General features: G+C 43.7%; 1 protein-coding gene and 1 long non-coding RNA gene across 7 annotated transcripts in view; one reads left to right on the top strand and one right to left on the bottom strand.

Annotated features, from left to right (window-relative positions):
* The window catches only part of TTC29 (tetratricopeptide repeat domain 29), a 479,583-nt gene that overhangs the window by 230,687 nt on the left and 228,573 nt on the right, over positions 1-20,323 (top strand). The gene's annotated exons all lie outside the window — the stretch shown is intronic.
* The window catches only part of LOC117358713, a 39,552-nt gene continuing 36,804 nt past the window's right edge, over positions 17,576-20,323 (bottom strand). Inside the window, exon 3 of the long non-coding RNA XR_004539063.1 lies at positions 17,576-17,914. This is a non-coding gene — a long non-coding RNA (uncharacterized LOC117358713). The remainder of the gene's footprint in view (positions 17,915-20,323) is intronic.

Below are 20,323 nucleotides of genomic sequence, written 5' to 3'. Positions count from 1 at the left end.
TATCAAAAACAATTAAAAAAAAAATGAAACATCACAAAAAAGAACTCTGGAAGGGCTATTAAGACCCATATTCTATAAACGGTGCCTTAACTTGGGCATCGGTAGACACTCTACTGCACCTTAGTTAAGCAAAAAATGCCATATAAACACCTTTTAAAAAGATTTTCAAGGCATTTATTGGCGCCTACAAAAGCAATATCAGAATCACATCTACATAGGTGCTTTACGATGCCTAATACCACTGTTGGCATGGCTAACACCAGAAGTGGGTTAAAAAAAACCAAACCAAAGAATTTATTTTTAAGGGCCATCATACTCAATTTCATCAACAATTCAGTTGTTCCCAGTCTCTGATCCAAATACATCTAAATGACATCTAATGCTTCATCCTTGTGGAATAGAAATATAAAGAGACTAAACTTCTAATGTTAACAAAATGTTCTCATATAGATCACAATGAATGTAGTCCAAAATACAGTATTAAGAAAATGTGTTGAATCCTTCACAAAAGGGCCAATTTTTTCCCCACATACATTTTCAAACATGGTAAACATAAATACAAAGATGTTCCAACAAGGTGTTGTTAGAAGATACTATTGGATGCCCTGGTGAATGAACTAAATATTCTTAGACATTTCACATTCATAAAACAAAACTCTTTATACATTAGATACCCTTGTTGAAGTGCTTCTTTGGTGACCAATTTAATCTCCCTTTGCGATCTTTGAAGATTTTTTTTTCATGATTCTGCATGTCAGGTGTTGTCTATTAATCTTCATAACATACTCATCATGACTACCTCAAGGACTCACCCTTATCAGCTCTTTTAATTACAATAGTTTTGTTAGTTTTCAATTATTTAATAGCAGTACACTTTATGTAGTCAAATTGCACCTGTAGTTATATACCATATGCTTTAATTGCTTCCATTTTCCTTAGTACTAGTGATTTAAAGATATATAGTATTGGATCCATGGGTCCAAGAGGGACCTAAAGTAGACTGCTCCTTGACAATGGAAGAATTTTTGTCAACATATATTTTTCAAACAATTTCCTAACAAAATTCTCTAGATCTGTCCAAAATTGAAAGGCATTATTACACTGACTTGGTACAATCCTTTTATCAAGACATACATATCGTTGTCAGCAGGGCTGTGGAGTCGGAGTCGGAGGAAATTTCGGGTACCTGGAGTCAGAGTCGGAGTCAGAAGTATAAAAAACTGAGGCGTCGGAGTCAGAACATTTATCTACCGACTCCATTTTTGAACTTGGCATACCAATCACGAGCGATTCTTTCAGCTATAGCACCCACTATATACACAGCACAAATGTTGCGAGCAGCTTCTGCGGCCTTAGAACCTTGATTAAAAGCAAAAAGAAGGTGATGTCGAAAATGCTCATTTCTCTCAACTTGACATTCCATTTTAACGATCTGAAAATTAACCAGTGCTGTGGAGTCAGAGTCAGAGTCGAGGAGTCGGAGGAAATTTCGGGTACCTGGAGTCGGAGTCGAAGTCGGAGTCTGAAGTACAAAAAACTGAAGAGTCGGAGTCGGAACATTTATCTACCGACTCCACAGCCCTGGTTGTCAGGACCCAAACTAACACTAGTCACCACTACTGGTTTTGCGTTTTCTGAAAGCAGGTGTATAATCCTTCTGTTTCTTTATCCAGGGATAATTGCTCCCTTTAGGTTTTTTAGTTTATAAGATTTTATTTCATTTTTAAATTTTTCAACATTCTTCATTACATCAGCTAGATGCTGCTCATAACCTTTATTGTTCCTCACATAAGGTACTTAATCGGTTTGTTATTTAATAACTTCATTACTCTCTTTAGAAGTTTCAATTAATAACAACATCAAATCTAGTGAACATTTATGGAGGATCGCATTCCGCATCTGTAGAAATTGTTCATTATCCAAAAATAATATTGGTACTTTATTAAACTGCAATCCTCTAGGTATTTTCTTCTCTCTACAATATTCGATTAAACTGGCTCGATGTAATTCAAGTCTTTTTATATAAATTCAGCACTTATAGTCTAATTTGAAACATCTGTAGTTGAAACTCCTAATTGAGATAAATTTGGTTCTTGTAGTAATATTGCCGCTTGATCATTGTGCCATTGTACAGAATTATCCCAAAGAGTAAAATTAATCTCATGTATGTCGTGGGTAGCACATCACTTTTTATACTGGGGAAACAATAGAAGGAGCTCCAAAACATGTAGCACAGGGGTGCCCACACTTTTTGGGCTTGCGAGTTACTTTTAAAATGATCAAGTCAAAATGATCTACCAACAATAAAAATGCTAAACATATACGATATATATACACACCGAGTGTACTTTGTATTTATGTTCAAATCTTTTTTTTATTATACAGCAAATACAGAATACAAAAATACAAAGCCAACATACCTCCAAGAACTGCCCCATGTGTCACAATGCTCATTAGTGGAACCAAATAAAAGATACTTCAGTGTAGAGGGGAAATGGGTCATAGTTCAAGGGGAAGGGGGCCAAAAGGAAAAAAGTTCTAGTGGAACCTAGACAAGCACAATGGATTTAGAAGGGGGTGGCGGTCCGCCCTGGGTTCACGGCTTGGAGGGGTGCACAGCCGGTCAGGTCCGGGTCATCCTGCCCTTCCTTTCCCCCGGTCTGCGCTCGTGGCTCGTGCCTGCCTGGTCCTGCGCCGCCGCACGAATGGTGCCGTCAACTCCTGCGCTCGTGGCTCATGAAAAAGAACAGTTATTAACATGAACTTGCAACACAGGTATATTAATGAACCAACCGGTTGTGTGCAACTAGCACTAACACATAAGGAAATACAAAACTCTGTAACTCCGTACTTTATTAGTAAGTTAATCATACATGTTTATCTAACTATAGGAGAAGAACTCCAGTTCTGGACCGTAGAGTTGTCCAAGGCAGACTGCAAGTGAATTGCAGAATGCACAGGGCAGGCTGTATGGATGCCTGTGTATATTAACAGAAACAAGATTATCTGGGTAAGGACCTAATCTTTTATTCTGTTACATATAAACAGGAGTCTGTATAATAGGTGATGTATCAAAGCAGATGAACCTGCTCACAAGACTGAGGACCCAAAAGTGGTGTCCTCTCAAGTCACCAGGTCTACTTTGTAGAATTTTGTAAAGGTATGGAGAGTAGACTAGGTAGCTGCTCTACAGATCTCTTTGGATGGAACTGCCTGGTACTCCACCCATGAAGATGCCACACTTCTGGTCAAATGAGCTTTGACAGAAATAAGTGGTTGTTTGCCACAGCCAGTGTATGCCGGTGAAATTGCTATGCAAATCCATCTAGTGACCGAAGTCTTGGAAGCTGGTCTGGTTCTGGATTGACTAGTTAGAACAAAAAGATGGTCAGAAAGGTGACACTCATTTGTCCTTTCAAGGTACTGGAGTAGAACTCTTCACATATCTAGCCTCTGCAATATCTCATCTTACTTGTTCAAATCCATAGGATAAAAAGCAGGTAAAAGTGGTTGACATGAAAAGCTGACACAACCTTTGTTAGGAAAGAAGATATCATGTGCAGAAAAATCCCAGCCTCTGAGATCCTTAGGAAGGGCTCTCTGCAAGAAAGAGCCTGCAATTCCAATATCTGTCTCGCAGAGACTATTGCCACAAGGAATACTGTCTTCACCATGAGGTCTAGAAGAGAAGCCTCATTGAAAAGCTCATATAGAGGTTTGGACAAGCCGTTAGAGTGATATTAAGATTCCAGGAAAGAAAAGGCCAGCGTACGGAAGGTTACAACATGAGCACTCCCTTCAAGAACTGGGTCACATCAGGGTGAGATGCCAGAGATTGTTTTCCCTCTTAGCCAGAACATGAGAGGCCTGCCACCTGGACTTTGAGAGATGCCACTGTTAGGCCCTTTTCTAATCTGGCTTGCAGGAATGCCAGGATCACAGAAATTGGCACTGTGAAAAACTCAACCTGATCTTTGGTTTACCAGAGTTGGAAAGACTTCCAGGCCTTAGCATAGGCTGCAAACATTGATTGCTTCTTTGCTTGAAGGAGAGCAGCAATGACTACCTCAAAATAGCCCTTGTGGGTCAAGGCCGTGCTCTCAATTACCATGCTGTAATACCAAAGTGATATGGGTTCTCCATGGGAATTGAACCCTGACTGGGAAGAGACGCATGCACCGGTAGCTTGAGTCATCTGTCTTTTTTGAGACACACAAGATCTGCTTACAAAGGTCAGCAAAGCCAGTCTGATGCTGCCAAGATCACAAGCTCCTGGTAAGACGTGATTCTGGACCACAATGGGCCATGGGAAAAACACACATGGAAGCCTCTCTTCTGGCCAGAGCTGAACCAACATGTACAATCCTGCTTTCCCGGTTCTCCTCTTTGGCTGTAAAATGTTTTGTCTTTGCATTCTTGGTTGATGCTATCAGGTCCATTTCTGGCCTTCCCCCAGTATTGCACAATGAGGCTAAATGTTATTTGGATAGGAATAGCCCTCCTCCTCTGGTTCTAGAGTCTGCTGGCTGAAAAAATTGGCCTGTGCATTTTCTACTTCCACTATGTGGGCTGCTGAGAGTACCTGAAGATGGGCTTCCATCCACTGGACCAACATAAAGGAGCACTTCTGCTGTTCCCCATCTGGACAAAATGGTACAGACTATTATAAAGAACAAAATGACAGAACATATACATAAGCATGGATTAATGAGAGAAAGCCAACATGGATTTAGTCAAGGGAAACCTTGCCTCACCAATCTATTGCATTTCTTTGAAGGGATGAATGAGCATGTGGATAAAGGTGAACCGGTTGATATTGTGCATTTGGATTTTCAAAAGGCATTTGACAAAGTACCTCATAAATGAGTTCTCAGGAAATTAGAAAGTCATGGAATAGGAGGTAATGTCTCAATGAAGAAGGGTAAATAGTGGGGTTCCCTGCTTTTTAACATATAACATAACACCATATTTCTAGACCCCATAACCATAAGTTCAATGCAGTTTACAAAAGATTACAAATGAAAATTACAAAAACATATTTTAACATGTTTATCAATGATCTAGAGATGGGAATAACCAGTGAGATAATTAAATTTGGACACAAAGTTAAAGTTGTTAAATCGCAAGAGGATTGTGAAAAATTGCAAGAGGACCTTGTGAGAATGGAAGACTGGGTGACAAAATGGCAGATGGCATTTAATGTGAGCAAGTGCAAAGTGATGTATGAGAGAAAGAGGAACCCAAAATATAGTTATGTAATGCTGGTTTCTAAGTTAGGAGCCACTGCCCAGGAAAGAATCTAGGTGTCATTGTTAACAATTCATTGAAACCCTCAGCTCAATGTGCAGCATCGGCTAAGAAAGCAAATAATTCCTAACATTCTATCAGGAAAGGAATGGAAAACAAAGATAAAAATGTTATAATGCCCTTATATCACTCTATGGTACGATTGCAATTTGAATACTGTGTGCGGTTCTGGCTGCCGTATCTCAAAAAATATATAGCGGAATTAGAAAAATTACAAAGAAGTGCGATGAAAATTATAAAAGGTTTGGAATGACTTCCCTTTGAGGAGAGGCTAAAGCAGCTAGTGCTCTTCAGCTTGGAGAAGAGTTGGCTACGGGGTGATATGATAGAGGTCTATGAAATAGTGAGTGGAATGGAAAGGGTAGATGTGAATCTCTTGTTCCTTCTTTCCAAAAATACTAGGACTTGGGGGCATGCAATGAAGCTACTAAGTAGGAGATTTAAAGCAAACCAGAGAAAATATTTCTTCACACAACGTGCAATTAAACTCTGGAATTTGTTGCTGCAGAATATGGTGAAATCAGCTTAGTAGGGCTTAAATAAGGTTTGGATAATTTCCTAAAAGAGAAGTCCATAGACCATTATTGAGAGATGGCTTGGTGAAATCCACTGCTTATTCCTAGGATAAGCAGCATAAAATCTGTTTTACTATTTGGGATCTAGCTAGGTAGTTGGGACATGGGTTGGCCACTGTTGGAAACAGGATACTGGGCTTGATGGTCCTTCGGTTTGTCCCAATATGGCAATTCTTATATTCTTATGTCCCCTAGAGTCACCACAATAATGACAGACCAAACTTTCTCCATGTGGAAGAGTGGTACTATCAGTGCCACATTTAGGGGCTTTAGGTCTAGGATTGGTCTCCAATCTTTGGTGTCTTTCTTGGGCATTATGAAGTATATGGAGTATCTTTCAGAGCCCATTTCTTCTTCGGTAATTGGTACTACATAGTAACATAACATAGTAGATGACGGCAGATAAAGACCCGAATGGTCCATCCAGTCTGCCCAACCTGATTCAATTTAAATTTTTAAATTTTTTCTTCTTAGCTATTTCTGGGCAAGAATCCAAAGCTCTACCCGGTACTGTGCTTGGGTTCCTACTGCCGAAATCTCTGTTAAAACCTACTCCAGCCCATCTACACCCTCCCAGCCATTGAAGCCATCCCCAGCCCATCTTCTACCAAATGGCCATATACAGACACAGACCGTGCAAGTCTGCCCAGTACTGGCCTTAGTTCAATTTTTAATATTATTTTCTGATTCTAGATCCTCTGTGTTCATCCCATGCTTCTTTGAACTCAGTCACAGTTTTACTCTCCACCACCTCTCTCGGGAGCGCATTCCAGGCATCCACCATCCTCTCCGTAAAGTAGAATTTCCTAACATTGTCTTTGAATCTACCACCCCTCAACCTCAAATTATGTCCTCTGGTTTTACCATTTTCCTTTCTCTGTAAAAGATTATGTTCTACATTAATACCCTTCAAGTATTTGAACGTCTTAATCATATCTCCCCTGTCTCTCCTTTCCTCTAGGGTATACATATTCAGGGCTTCCAGTCTCTCCTCATACGTCTTCTGGCGCAAGCCTCATATCATTTTCGTCACCTTCCTCTGGACCGCTTCAAGTCTTCTTACGTCCTTCGCCAGATACGGACTCCAAAACTGAACACAATACTCCAAGTGGGGCCTTACCAATGACCTGTACAGGGGCATCAACACCTTCTTCCTTCTACTGGCTATGCCTCTCTTTATACAGCCCAGCATCCTTCTGGCAGCAGCCACTGCCTTGTCACACTGTTTTTTCGCCTTTAAATCTTCGGACACTATCAGCCCAAGGCCCCTCTCCCCGTCCGTGCATATCAGCTTCTCTCCTCCTAGCATATATGGTTCCTTCCGATTATTAATCCCCAAATGCATTACTCTGCATTTCTTTGCATTGAATTTTAGTTGTTAGGCATTAGACTATTCCTCTTAACTTTTGCAGATCCTTTTTCATATTTTCCACTCCCTCTTTGGTGTCTACTCTGTTACAAATCTTGGTATCATCTGCAAAAAGGCACACTTTTCCTTCTAACCCTTCAGCAATGTCACTCACAAACATATTGCATACGCACCAATGCGCTGCACTACTCCTACTCTACCTATTCCTCAATAGGCTCTGCACCGCAGACAACTCTAACGCATCCCCCATCCCCATCCACTTCACAACACACCGACCAGCAAACCCCAAAACCCCAACACACACCCTCCTCACCTCACAAGACCATCCACATACCAATCCTTCCACCATCCCCCCTCTCCCACACAAACGAACCAAGCCCCACTCAAAAAAACCACGAACTCTAAAAAAACTGACCCACTCCCACTACTCCCCATTCGATCACACCAACCACCAAATACTACTTGGATTCTACCTAAATATCAGATCAATGAGGAATAAAGCGACATTGATCAAAGATTGGCTGATTGAAACTAACCCCGACTTCATCCTCCTTGCGGAAACCTGGTTGCTATCAGACAAAGACATCATCATTAAAGAATGCCTACCCCCAGGATACAAAATTCTCTCACTAGCCAGAACATGGGGAAGAGGAGGTGGTCTTGCAATAATCTTCCGAGACCAACTAAACTGTACCACTCTCAACACAACATCTTCGCCCAACTCAGAAATTCTAACCATCTCCCTAACATCAAAATCACTGCCCTCCTCACTAACCATCACTTTATTCTACATCCCTCCAAAAAAATGGACCACATCCAAAGAGGACTTCGCAGAAACCCTACTAACCAACTCTCTAACAAGTCCCTACAACCTCCTATGCGGGGACATTAACATCCATCTCGAGCAACCCGATCAACCAGAAATCTTAGATTTTTGGTCACTCCTCACCCAACTAGGCTATGACAAACACCCCCCCATCAAAACCCACCAAAGAGGTCATCAGTTAGACCTGGTGACTCTCTCATCTAAGGATCAGACCAACCCCACTTTCTACTGGAAACAAGGCAACTGGTCAGACTCGCTTTGGTCTGACCACCGTCTATGTACCTTCACCATAGGATGCCAACATAAACCCCCCCAAAACAGCAAAACCAGAACTACCATATCCCACACTACCAGAGGAAAGATTGACCCAACAGAATTTTGGTCCCGTTTTGAAATCAACACCAACCCAACAGAAGAAACGGACCAGCTCATGAGCTCCTGGATCAAGGATAGTACCAACATATTAAACGAGATCGCCCCCATTAAAACACGCAGAATAAGAACCTCAAACAAAGAGGGCTGGTTCGACTCAGAACTGCATCTATTAAAGAAGGACCTCAGAAAAGCAGAAAGATTATGGCAAAAATCTGGTACCCTAGAACACAGACTGGCCTGGAGACTAAAACTAAAAAATTACAAAAACCTCATCAATGAAAAAAGAAAAAACTTCTACTCCCACAAAATTGGTAACATAAAAACCAACAGTAGTAACCTCTTCAAATTGGTTAATGACCTATATAACATCGAGACCTTCACAAACACACAAGAAGAATCCACTTTAACCGCCAACACCCTTGCCGACTTCTTCAACACCAAGATTCAAAAATTAAGATTAACACTACCTACCAGGCCCAACCCACTCGAGTTGTTCCCCATTCTCCTGGACCCGGATATATCAAACCCAGACACAGGAACTAGAACAGACCTAAGCTGGAAACAATTCGCAACAATCGACTGGCAGACATTTAATACCTACTACAACAAATACACACACTCCTTTTGCAAACTGGACACATGCCCACCAAACATCATGAAAGCCGCCCCGCCCCACTTCAAAGCAAACATGATGATCTGGGTCAATTCACTCTTATCTACAGGAAACTTCCCGCTAGAGCATGGTCATATTATGATCACCCCAATTATAAAAAACGCGAAAGAACCATCAAACTCCCCTGCTAATTATAGACCAATTGCTAGCATCCCCCTATTTACCAAAATAGCAGAAGGGATGGTAAAGGCGGAACTCGTTGCATATCTTGAAAAATTCAACATCCTAAGCGACAATCAATCAGGTTTCCGCGCAGACCACAGCACTGAAACCATCATAGCCTCCCTTCTCGACCACCTCCACACCCTCTTTAGCCAGGGCTCAAGCGCCCTGATTATACAACTTGATCTGAGCAGTGCCTTCGACCTGGTCGACCACTCCATTCTCCTTGAATGCCTGGCCCACATCGGCATCTCCGACCAGGTCCTCAACTGGTTCCAGGGGTTCCTAAGAAATAGATCCTACACGGTGCTCAAGAACAACTTGTTCTCATACAGTTGGGACAATACCTGCGGGGTCCCTCAGGGCTCCCCCCTGTCACCCACCCTGTTCAATATCTACCTATCCTCCCTAGGGAACCTTCTACACAACCTCAAACTTAAATCTTTCATCTATGCAGACGACATCACAATAGCCATCCCACTAACCAATTTCTCACAAGAACGACTCAACTACATTACAAACATTCTCAACCAGATCGAACTCTGGATGTTATCTTTTAGACTGAAACTCAATCCCGACAAATCAAAATTCTTCCTAGCCACCCCCAAGGACAAAATCAAGGACACCTCAATTCAACTAAAAGGACAAACTTTCCCCCTCGAGCCCACGCTAAAGATACTGGGAGTCACTCTGGACAAAAATCTATCCTTAGAAAACCACACCGATCTCATGGTCAGGAAAAGCTTCTCCGTACTGTGGAAACTTCGCACCATAAAAAAATACTTTGACGACACCTATTTTCGCCTACTTGTACAATCCTCCATCCTCAGCATCCTTGACTACTGCAACATCATATACCTCAACGCCACAAAGAAAACCACCATGAGACTAAAAATAATCCAAAATACCGCGGTGCGTCTCATCTTCGGCCTTAAGAAATGGGAACACATCACCCCCTTCTACCACCAACTTCACTGGCTGCCATTTGAATCTAGAGTCCTCTTTAAATTCGCATGCTTCTGCTACAAATCGATAAATGGTTCAGCACCAAGTTACATCAATTCTCACTTTAACCTCTACAACACAAACAAGAAATCCCGTAGAATTCAGCTGTTCGCCTTCCCGTCTCTAAAACTCTGCCACCTTAAAAGATTCCTAGACAAAACCTTCGCCTTCCAAGCAGCTAAGCTCAACCCATGGCTTGCACAAATGATACTCGAGGCCCCCACTTACCTCGGCTTCAGAAAATCACTCAAAACCTACCTATTCGGCAAACAAGACCCCTAACAACCCCCCCCCCCCCCGCTTACATTACTACACCCCCCCACCCACCCCCGCTCTTCCCCCCTTAATTGCTCCCCTCTCCCCCTTCTCCCCTCCGCCAGTCATCCGCTGTTAAGTTCGATTAACACTGCTTATATCCGATAAACTATTTACATCGGATAAATTGTCTTTACATGATAAAATGCTGTAAACCCCGCTCTTACATTTGTTTCTACCTGATAAATTGTATACTGCTGATAACTTGTTTAAAATTGTTCAAACTGTTTGTAAATCTGTGTGTCAACGCAGATACTACTGTAACTGATGTAAACCGCCTAGAACTCTCCGGGTATGGCGGTATATAAGAATAAAATTATTATTATTATTATTATTATTATATTGAACAGGATTGGCCCCAGCACCGAACCCTGAGGGACTCCACTACTCACCTTTCCTTCCTCCGAGTGACTTCCATTAACCACCACCCTCTGGCGTCTGTCCGACAGCCAGTTTCTAACCCAGTTCACCACTTTGGGTCCTAACTTCAGCCCTTCAAGTTTGTTCAACAGCCTCTTATGAGGAACTGTATCAAAGGCTTTGCTGAAATCTAAGTAAATTACATCTAGCATATGTCCTCGATCCAGCTCTCTGGTCACCCAATCAAAAAATTTAATCAGGTTCGTTTGGCACGAATTACCTTTTGTAAATGTTGTCTCGGATCCTGTAACCCATTAGATTCAAGGAAGTACTCTATCCTTTCTTTCAGCAACACTTCCATTATTTTTCCAACAACTAAAGTGAGGCTCACCGGCCTGTAGTTTCCTGCTTCATCCCTGTGACCACTTTTATGAGTAGGGACCACATCCTCTCTCCTCCAATCCCCAGGAATCACTCCCGTCTCCAGAGATTTGTTGAACAAGTCTTTAATAGGACTCGCCAGAACCTCTCTGAGCTCCCTTAGTATCCTGGGATGGATCCCGTCTGGACCCATCGCTTTGTCCACCTTCAGTTTTTCAAGTTGCTCATAAACACTCTCCTCCGTGAACGGCGCAGAATCTACTCCATTTTCTCGTGTAACTTTGCCAGACAATCTCAGTCCTTCTCCAGGATTTTCTTCTGTGAACACAGAACAGAAGTATTTGTTTATCACATTTGCTTTTTCCTCATCACTTTCCACATATCAGTTCCCAGCATCTTTTAGTTTAGCAATTCCATTTTTCATCTTTCTCCTTTCACTAATATATCTGAAAAAAATTTTGTCTCCCTTTTTTACATTTTTAGCCATTTGTTCTTCCGCCTGTGCTTTTGCCAGACATACCCCTCTCTTGGTTTCTTTCAGTTTCATCCTGTAGTCCTTTCTGCACTCCTCTTCTTAGGTTTTTTAATATTTCACGAACGCCAACTCTTTCACCTTTATTTTCTCCGCCACTAGTTTGGAAAACCACATCGGCTTCCTTTTTCTCTTGTTTTTATTGATTTTCTTCACATAAAGGTCTGTAGCCATTTTTATCGCTCCTTTCAGCTTAGACCACTGTCTTTCCACTTCTCTTATGTCCTCCCATCCTAACAGCTCTTTTTTCAGGTACTCTCCCATTGCATTAAAGTCTGTACGTTTGAAATCTAGGACTTTAAGTAATGTGCGGCCGCTCTCCACTTTAGCCGTTATATTAAACCAAACCGTTTGATGATCGCTACTTTCCAGGTGAGCACCCACTCGAACATTAGAGATACTCTCTCCATTTGTGAGGATCAGATCCAATATCTCTTTTTCCCTTGTGGGTTCCATCACCATTTGTCTGAGCAGAGCCTCTTGAAAGGCATCCACAATGTCCCTACTTCTTTCCGATTCCGCTGACGGAACATTCGAGTTCACATCTGGCAGGTTGAAATCTCCCAACAGCAGAACTTCCTCTTTCCTTCCAAACTTTTGGATATTCACAATCAGATCCTTATCAATTTGCTGCAATTGAGTCAGCGGTATGTAGACTACACCCACGTAGTCCATCCACCCAAGTTCCATCTTCTCTTTTCAGAGCGATCCATATCACTTCTTCCTTTCCCAAGGTCCCTTGCATTTCGGTCACTTGGATATTAATCTTTACATAGAGAGCTACTCCTCCACCTTTTTGACCATCTCTGTCCTTCCTAAAAAGATTATATCCCGGTATATTTGCATCCCATCCATGGGATTCACTAAACCATGTCTCTGTGATAGCGACAATATCTAGATCTGCCTCTAACATCAGGGCTTGCAGATCATGAACTTTGTTGCTTTGTTGCTTTGTTGCTTAGCATTTGTGGTCATCGCTTTCCAGCTATTTTTCAGCGGTAATCTCCTTTTTCGTATGGATTTTTGTTTCATTTGAATGTCAAATATCATTTGCACTATCACTCGATCCCTGGCCTCTTTATCTGGCCATACAGCTGGAGTGTTGATAAAACAGATCTGAAGGAGAGTGACAAAACTCGATCTTGTGACCCTCTTGAATAAAATCTAGAATCTATAGGTCCAAGGAAATTCACTTCCACTCCCTCCAGATTGCTGAAAGTCTTCCACCAATGTGTGGGAGCATGGGAGTTGACCTAGCGTCATTGTGATTTCTTGGAGATTGTACTAATATGAGACCCTAAGGATTGCTGATGTCTAGAGTTGCCAAACCATTGTCCGGACCCCTGATAAGATCTCTGAGTGGAGGAACCTGCATAGAATTGGTGGGACCATTTTGAGGAATGAAAATTACTTCTGCCTGCCCCAGTGGGTCAGAGAGGTCTGCTATCGGCGAGAGATTTTGGGTGGTGACCTGCCACACTGGCCATAAGGTCATTGATGCACTTATCAAATAGCATCTTCCCTTTGAAGAGCAGTTTGCTTAAAGTGGCTTTGGAGGCTGAATCACCCGCCCATTGTCTGATCCAGAACATGCAATGGGCAGAAACTGCAAATGCCAACACCTTGGTCATAACTCTGACATCATATAGAGCATCTACCATATAATCCACCCCCTCCAGCACCAGCTGGGGGCAGACGTCCTCCTCACCATAACCTGGTGTGGCAAGCACATGCCACAAACAAAGCTGCTGCTTTGATCTCCAAAGCTAGCACTTCATATTGCCTCTTAAAAACCATGTCCACCTTGCAATCTTGCACATCCTTTAACATCACTCCTCCCTGACTTCCTGAAGAGTCATCTCTTCTCAGTCTAATACCAGCACTCCCCCAGGCAGTGCAGTTTGTCCCAGGCCCATCAAATAAGCTTACCACAGAATATTCAGAAATTCTGAAGTAAATCCTTGGACAGGAGGCTCAAAGGACTCCTGTAGGACCTCAGACTAGCTTCTCTTGGGCTCTGCATTGTCCACACACTTACATTTCATACCTTTGCTATTTGAGGACCCCAGGAAGGATTTTATCACTACCACTTGATTCCCTGTGGTTCCCCGGCCCTCGAGGACTCAGAGGAGGCTAAGCCCAAGGCTCCTGCCCCTTCCTCACGTTTACCGCGGAACATGATACACAGACATTCCTCAGCTGACCATCCAGCTCAAAACTGGCATGAGCCTGAAGAGTTCATCCCAGTCATTTGTGAGTCAAATTGAGGGGTTTTAAAACTTCAGAAAAAAAAGATTGTTTAAAATTCAAGATGGCTGCCACCAGAAAACCTGTGCTAAAAAACAGCCTATTGCGGCTCCCCTAAAGTTAAAAAACTTAGGATCCCCCACTTCCAAAACTACTTTCCCTATCTCTAGCCCCAGAAATCCTTAAATTCAACTTTTTCAACCAGTCCTGATTTTCTCCATAGAGAATAATGGACTGTACTCACAGTGCAATTTTGCTGGTGTCTGCCTGTGTCGGCTTTGCTTCACCCTTACTGAAGTGGAGAGAACCTTCTGCCTCAAATCCTTGTGGAACACACCAGACCTGGAAATCTTTGTGCTGCCAGTCAGACCGGAGCCGACTGAAGGCTCAACCCTCACAAATCCTCGAAGTGCGACAGGGGGGAAATAAAATGCAGCTGACTCCCTGAATCCCAAAGGGTTTCACACAAGGACCCCACAGCCTATGTTCAAATCTCTAATAAGTCAGAAAGTGAGCAGGCTCCAAGGGGAGCATAAAGCAGGCTGGCTCATCAGATACACCTGGGGGTTGCCCTGAGAGTTGCAGTCCACCCTTGTGGAGTCTACATTCTCTCCCAGGCAGAGTAGCCTAAAATATAGGGTCCTCTGACACCAAATCCTCCCCAAAACAGTAAAGAGTACTGAAAATAAAAAAAAACTGAACAAAGCATATCAGAAAACCATTTCTTTGTTAGTATGTAGAAGGAAAAACTGAAGAGGGAGCTATACTCCTTTGGTGAAGGAGGAGGGGCTGAAAGGTATGATTGGCACCCTTCTGCAAGTGGTTCACAAACATGGATTGATCACCTAATGTACAGACTTCTGTGTATATGCAACAGAATCCAAAATTACTCCTAAATTATGTAATTTTTGTTTTGACAACATTCAATTGTAAATGATTTGCTGTCATCCATTGCAAAGTCATGGCCTGATGCTCCTGGGCTGCCAAACCAGGAACCTGCTGGGCATCCAATCTCTGATTTAAAGCCCCCCCCCCTACACACACACATACACACAGTCTGACCCGCCACTCCCCCACCTCTTGGTACAATTGGTGGTCTAGGGAGGTCTTCTGGTGGTTTGGGGGGGGGGGGTCTTTGGGCTGGAGCAATGCCCTGTTGCTCCTGTCCAATCCTGCACTGGCTTCAAAATGGTACCCTAGTAATAGTCTCACGTGACTACTGGTAGGGATCATAATTCCATACCAGGAAATTTGTTATAGGAAAATATGACCCCTAGTGGTATTTGTGCCATTTTGAAACCAACCCAGAACTGGGCAGGAGTGACTTGGCATCTGTCCTGCCTGACGACCCCCTGGACCACCAGAGGATTCCCCACTAGATACTCTCAGGACCAGAGGTGGGAGAGTGGTGAGGTTTATTCTTGTGGGATGTGGTTAGGCTTTGTACCTGGGGAAGGGGGTAATTCAAGAGACAGAAGCCTGAGGGACCCATCAAAACTCTGGGGTTATTGTACTATGATTTCTGGGCCATAACTAACATGACCATTTATTTTTTTCATCAAAAGGGGACATCTATTAATTGTCAGTCCCGCCCCCTAATCCCGCCCTAGTCCCACCCCAATCCTGCCCTAGCCCCGCCTCAACCTTGCCCTAGCCCTGCCCCAATCCCGCCCCAAATTTCTTCCATTTATTTTTCATGTACACATATTATCTTCATATTAATTCATAATGGTAACCTTAAAATTAAAAAAACTACAAAGCACACTATACACAGAGAAAATGTTAATTATCATTTGGGGTTTTCAAAGATGTCAAGGCAAATGACTTTAAAATATGCAATGTCACCTCAGTAACTATAGAAAAATAGACAAATATAGTGCAAAATATAGACAGCAGATATAAATTCTCAAAACTGACAGGTTTTGATCACTAAATTGAAAATAAAATCATTTTTCCTACTTTTGCTGTCTGGTGATTTCATGAGTCTCTGTTTGTGTTTCCTTCTTACTGTGTATCCTTTCTTTCATTTCTTTCTTTACTCAGGCCCAACAATTGTCCCTTTCTATTCCTTCCCTCTTTCCTTCCTATGTCCTTAGTGCCCCCAGTGCCTCCTTCCCATGTCCATAGTGCCTCCCAGTGCCTCTGTCCTGTGTCCTTAGTGCCCCAGTGCCTCTGTCCTGTGTCCCTAGTGCCCCCCAGTGCCTCCTTCCCATGTCCATAGTGCCCCAGTGCCTCTATCCTTAGTGCCCCAGTGCCTCTTTCCCATGTCTATAGTGCCCCAGTGCCTCTGTCCTTAGTGCCCCAGTGCCTCCTTCCCATGTCCCTAGTGCCCCCCAGTGCCTCTGTCCTGTGTCCCTAGTGCCCCCCAGTGCCTCTGTTCTGTGTCCCTAGTGCCCCCAGTGCCTCCTTCCCATGTCCATAGTGCCCCCAATGCCTCCTTCCCATGTCCCTAGTGCCCTCAATGCCTCCTTCCCATGTCCATAGTGCCCCCAGTGCCTGTCCTATGTCCTTAGTGCCCCCAGTGCCTCCTTCCCATGTCCATAGTGCCCCCAATGCCTATTTCCCATGTCCAAAGTGCCCCCAATGCCTCCTTCCCATGTCCATAGTGCCCCCTGTGCCTCCTTCCTATGTCTTCTCTTGCCTTTGTCCTTCCCCCGAAGCCAGCTTGCCTGCCTACTTCCTTCCCTCTCTCCATTGCCTGATTCAACCACCCCACCCGCAGATTCAAACCCCCCCCACGGATTCAACCCCCCCCCCCCGCGGATTCAACCCCCCCCTGCAGATTCAAACCCCTCCCCCCCGGAGATTCAACCCCCCCCCCGCAGATTCAAACCCCCTGCCCGCCCACCCGTGTACCGCCGCTGCCTGCAAGTCTGCCTCCCTGCCGCGCCGATTGAAACACTGGGCCGCCGCTGCTGCTGCTTCTTGGCTTCTTCCCGACGTCAATTTTGATGTCGGAGAGGAAGTTCAGGCCAGTCAGGCAGTGATTGGCTGGCCTCGAACTTCCTCTCCGACGTCAAAATTGACGTCAGGAAGAAGCCAAGAAGCGGCGGCGGCGGCCCAGCGTTTTAATCGGCGTGGCAGGGAGGGAAAGTGATTGGTCGTCCAGGTGTCCCCGCGCACAGCTTCGGGAAGCTGTCCCTGAAAACAGGACATTTTGTTGTCCCGAAGCGGTGGGTCGGGATAACGGGACGGTCGGCCCGAAAACGGGACTGTCCCGTTGAAAACGGGACATATGGTCACCTTAGCCATAACATGATTTGCAGTATTTCGCTGCAAGCTGTGTTATGGTATTTGTATAGTAATGAGATGCAAAATATGCATTTACAAATTTTGCATCTCATTACTGCCTAACCTGCGGTGACTTAAGTATCACCATGTATTGTTAGTTAAGCAATGTTAGGGTCATTTAACGTGACTTAAGACCTTGATGCTGCTTGATGAATTTCCCCTAAATACCTTTACTTCTAACAAAGTAGTAATTTAATAATTTTTAGTACTTTCACTTTATTACATAATGATCCTTGCATGTAAGTGAGCTAAATAATTTTCTAAGATCAGCTTCAAATAATGCATATAAGCTTAGAATTTGTCCATAGTGCCTGTGCATGTGCCTGGTGACTTCCTTGTCTAATTTCCATTTTAGTAGGCACGCAGCAATAATTTTGCCATCTGACACCAGCATCTCTTCCAATTTCAGCTGTTTCTCTCCTTGCTGTTATGATGCAGTTCTCTTTTAAGTTGATTATTTACTTCAGCAACCATTGCATAAAATCAGTTTTGCGATCTGTAATGAACATTAATGGCATTATTGTGTGCAGTTAATAAATTACCCCCTTAGTTATTTGTCTTTTGAGTACAATTTACAGTTAGAAATGCTACTATCGCTTATACAGTATACATGCTGGGTTTTACTAAGCCATGGTAGAAGCTTCTACTGTGGCCCGGAGTGCTAAAAGCTCTGACACTCATAGAATTCCTATGAGTGTCGGAGCAACATCAGAGCATTTAGTGCTCTGGGCCACGGTAGAAACCTCTACCGCGGCTTAGTAAAAGGAGCCCAAAATTATTTTCTCCTTGGAAAGTAAAAAAAAAATATATATAATCAACAGCTGTACATTATGTAGAACTTCAGTTTCTAAACTCTGCAATAGAAAATTTCACTTTTAATAGGAAGTCATGAATTATTCCATTTATTATCTTCTACTTCCTTTCAAAGAGATGATCTAGATAAAAGGTGGGGTGAATAATTTCAAAAAAATGCAATGTATTTTTAATGAAAAGGTGCAAATTGCAGATTCTCTTGACTATTAGCAAATACAGAAGAAAGAGAATTTTACTTGTAAAAAGCTCATCAGACTATGAGGTGGTTTGAAAAGTTTGGTAAAAAAAAAAAAGAGCAGGTTAAACAACATAAGGGTCCTTTTACTAAGGCACGCTAACCGATTTGGCGTGTGCTAAGTCGGTTAGTGCCCTTCGTCGGTTAGTGCCCTTTAGTAAAAGGACCCCTTAATGGGTGGGAACGTATGGAAGGAGTGGGAATGTGGTGGGTAAAACTGAAAGGGGCGATTGTAAGGGCGACAAATCTTTTTGTGAGGCAAGTAAGTAAAAGTAAGAGGAAAAGAAGGCCGCTTTGGTTCTCAAAAGTAGTAGCTGAGAAGGTAAGGAATAGGAGGTTAGGTTTCATAAACTACAAAAGATTGCAGAAAGAGGAAGACAGGCAAAAATAGCTAGAAAAGTTAAGAGAGGCTGGTCGTGTAGTCAGGAAAGCAAAGATGCAAATGGAAGAAAAAATAGCTGACACGGTAAAACGGGGAGAGAAGACATTTTTTTAGATATATTAGTGATAGGAAGAAGTGCAAAAGTGGCATTGTGAGACTCAAAGGTGAAGGGGAGGAATATGTAGAAGCTAATAAAGAAAAGGCTGAATTGCTTAACAAATATTTCTGTTCTGTTTTCATGGCTGAAACACCGGGAGAGGGACCGCAGAAGACAAATGTAAATAGGGACAGAGGAGTAATAGACCCTGATCGATTTTCAGAGGGTTGTGTTCCTGAGGAGCTAGCTAAAATAAAGGTAGTTAAATCGATGGGGCCGGATGGTGTACATCCGAGGGTGGTGAAGGAATTTAGGGAAGTTCTGGTTAACTCCGCTGACTGACCTTTTCAATGCGTCTCTAGAGTCGGGAGTGTTTGACGAACTTGCTGCACTTCTTTGAGAGAGTAAACAGTCAGATAGACAAGGGCGATCCGGTCGACATTGTATATCTGGATTTTCAGAAGGCGTTCAACAAGGTTCCGCATGAATGACTTATTTCGGAAAATTGCAAGCCATGGAATCGAGGGTGAAATACTCACATGGATTAAAAACTGGCTGGAGCATAGGAAACAGAGAGTGGGGGTAAATGGACAATACTCGGACTGGAAGAGCGTCACCAGTGGGGTGCCGCAGGGCTTGGAGCCGTGCTCTTTAACATCTTTATAAACGATCTGGACATAGGTACGATGAGCGAGGTGATTAAATTTGCGGACGATACGAAGTTATTCAGAGTAGTAAAGAAGCAGGGGGATTGCGAAGATCTGCAACGTGACATAATCAGGCTCGAGGAATGGGCATTGACATGGCAGATGAGGTTCAACATGGATAAGTATAAAGTGATGCATGTCGGTAACAAAAATCTCATGCACAAATACAGGATGTCCGGGGGGGTACTTGGAGAGACCTCCCAGGAAAGGGACTTGGGAGTTCTGATCGATGAAGCCGTCCACTCAATGTGCGGCGGTGGCAAAAAGGGCATACAGAATGCTAGGAAGAGGCCCAGGCGCCTTAGGCCCCACCTGTGGGCGAGGTTTCAGCCACCTATGCCAATCCGGCCCCATTCTGGAGCCAGCTGGCCTGCCAGACGGGCAGACTTAGCACCCGTCCGTCCGGCCAACCTTTCAAAGGTATGGGGGGTGGGATTGGGGGCGGGGGGATCGTAGGATCAACGGGGGGTCACAGGTCGGCAGGGGGGGGCCGATTTGGAGTTCAGGGGGGCGGTCATTGGGGTTGTGTCGACGGCAGGAGGGCCTGGGATCCCTCCTGCCCGTATTGTAGTGGGGGGTAGGGGGTAGGGGGTCCGCCTGGGCAGGAGGGATTGGGCTCCCTCCTGCCCCGATATCATCGGGGGGGTCATCGGTGCCGCTGGGCAATAGGG

Source organism: Geotrypetes seraphini, chromosome 1 (genome assembly GCF_902459505.1).
Source record: "Geotrypetes seraphini chromosome 1, aGeoSer1.1, whole genome shotgun sequence".
Classification (NCBI taxonomy): domain Eukaryota; kingdom Metazoa; phylum Chordata; class Amphibia; order Gymnophiona; family Dermophiidae; genus Geotrypetes; species Geotrypetes seraphini.
This window is presented reverse-complemented; position numbering and strand designations above follow the sequence as displayed.